Here is a 2,613-nt window from a genome sequence, read left to right on the forward strand (position 1 = left end):
TACCTTCAAACCACATATTTAAATAAGTTCTAATTAATTTTAATGCATGCATGTAGTTAGTGTGTTCGGGTCTTCGGGCGTTACAGAATAATCTCATTAATGATTGTTTACAATTTAGATTTCTATCATCTCTTGAAACTGTTATAAAGCTTTCTGTAAAGCTTCAGAGTCAAATGTCTGAATGCAATTTGGATTAAACCAATACGTAAAAATTTAGTAGATTTTTTAAAAGCTATATATCCTTTTTATTTAGTAAATAAAATAACAATTTCTTCATTATGAAGAGATAATGATGATTATTTATTTTTACAATTTGTTTAAAACTAATTTTTTCAAATGTTCTTAATTTATCAACCATTTTAAGTTTTATAATAGAATAGTCTGTTTATTTAATAAATTTAAATTTTCAAGTATAACATATTCTTCCGTCATATTATTTTAAATAATACTAATTCTTTACAGATTATTCGTTATCACGAAGTGTTATATCATAACGAAAAACTATCATAGGCTGTGATACCTATAGATAAATAAATCAGTACATCATAAACGAGTAAAAAAATCGACGACGGAGAGAACATAAAATTGAGCTAAGAATGTAAAAATAAAAACTTCTTTCTATATTTGTCAACAAAACGACCGTGTTCTCCACTGTTCTCGTGTGTGGCTGCTTCTGCGATGTCCGATTACTTTCCACCGGAGCTTCTTGCTGAAATCCTTTCGAGACTCCCCGTCAAATCCCTAATCCGCTTTGCCACGGTCTGCAAATCGTGGCACTCCCTTATCTCGAACCCCAAATTCATCTCCTCGCACCTATCAAATCGCAAGAATAAAAAAACCACGCTCCTCCTGAGGCGTTACGATGCACGCGACAACGCAGAACACTACTCACTGCTTGAGCGCACCGGTGGTATACCATTTTCTGTCAACTCTGCGGCCGAACTCGAGTTCCCGTTTAAATCCCAAATTGGGTACTTCAGAATTGTGGGTTCTTGTGATGGGTTGATTTGCTTGTGCGATGATTACTTTGCTAATCGTTCTCGACCCATATTTTTGTGGAACCCGTCTGTCAAGAATCATCTCGATTTGCCCAAGCCCATCATCAATCCAAACGGAGCCCATGTTTTTGTTCTCGGGTTTGGAGCTGACGGTCAGGATTACAAGGTTGTAAGGGTGGTCTATTGTAAAAAAGATGATGACTTTTGTTACAGCGTTCCACCGGAGGTTGAGATTTTTTCTCTCAAGACTGGAAGATGGCGAAAGATGATGGGCGTGGACTGTTAGGGTTCAGATAGTTGAACTTATGTGGTATCAAGTGTATTTGAATGGGGTTGTACATTGGATTGCGTATCGATTCCTCCCCGACAATAGTAGCAGAAATTCGATTCTAACTTTCGATTTCGGTCATGAAACTTTTGGTGAAATAATGTTACCTGATGATTTGTCACGGGTGCCCACGATGAGCATGTTTATAACAAAAATTATGGATTCAGTTGGAGTGATCAGATACGAGAGAGCGGTGGGTAGTGAGTATTGTGATGTTTGGGTGATGATGGAGTTTGGTGTGCCAGAATCTTGGACCAAGTTGTACAGGATAGATATGGTCGAAAGGTTGGAGAAAGTAGTTTCATTTTTCGAAAATGGTGAAGCTTTAGTGGCCTCACAGGGCCATGAGTTGGTTACATACAATCCCCAAACAAGACATATCAAGGGTCTTGGTATCTATGGGACTGCACACTCGTTTTACATCGCTAATTATGTGGAAAGCCTTCTTTTGCTTAGAGGACAAAGTGGTGTTGCAATGTTTGGAGTTCTTGGAGGCGCAGAAGAACTGTTGATCTAGGTGGCTGGTGCATTGAGTGACAGAATTTTCATTTGGGCATTGCCTTAAAGGTGGTTTGCTTGAAGAAGATTGTGGAGTTTTTAGACACAGGCAAACTTGTGATTTAAGGTATACAGTTTCATTTGTTCTTGAAGCAAAATTTGGTTTGGTTTGAAGTGAATGTTTGTGCTTGGAAGAATAATGTTGTGTTTTTTTGCTACCTTTGTTAGGTACTTGCAAGGTATGAAATTTTTTTGTTTTGACAAAACCTGCTGTTTAGTGATAAAATTTGTACTTTGTTGTTCGACCATGTGTATGTTTTTGCTTCAGAATGAAATAGTCAGCATGCTAAACTGTATGAAACAAATTTTTGCTGTATTATGTGACAGGTTTAGTAATTTACTTGTGAATGTTATCTGTTGCACCGTTTTGTCTCCTTGGAGGTATTTAGCTTCTGAATGGAAATTTGATCTTAGTTGGTCCATCATGTACGTTGGTTCACTAAACTTTCATAAATGGATTTCAAGGCACAACCAAAGAACCAAATATTTTTGGTGAACTTCACATATTTTGTTGTGCGCAGCATTTTAAAATATGGTATGTGGCCGTCTAGGCGCTGGCCGCTGGCCGACGTGTTATTTGACCAACCTAGCAGTAACTCCCTTCTTCTATATGTGACAAGATTAATGATACTTATACTCATAATCTAAATAAGGTTTGAATTATATACCTATATTATGAAGCAATTCAAACAATGGGTATTAATTTGACGGTTTATAAAAAATTTGGCA

The 2,613-nt window shown here is 36.9% G+C and overlaps 1 pseudogene; it reads left to right on the plus strand.

The window, feature by feature from the left end:
- The first annotated feature begins 565 nt into the window (after positions 1-565).
- Positions 566-2,125, plus strand: LOC140812643 (F-box/kelch-repeat protein At3g23880-like; annotated as a pseudogene).
- Positions 2,126-2,613: the final 488 nt, after the last annotated feature.

This window comes from Primulina eburnea, chromosome 14, assembly GCF_022965805.1.
Source record: "Primulina eburnea isolate SZY01 chromosome 14, ASM2296580v1, whole genome shotgun sequence".
Taxonomy (NCBI): Eukaryota; Viridiplantae; Streptophyta; class Magnoliopsida; order Lamiales; family Gesneriaceae; genus Primulina; species Primulina eburnea.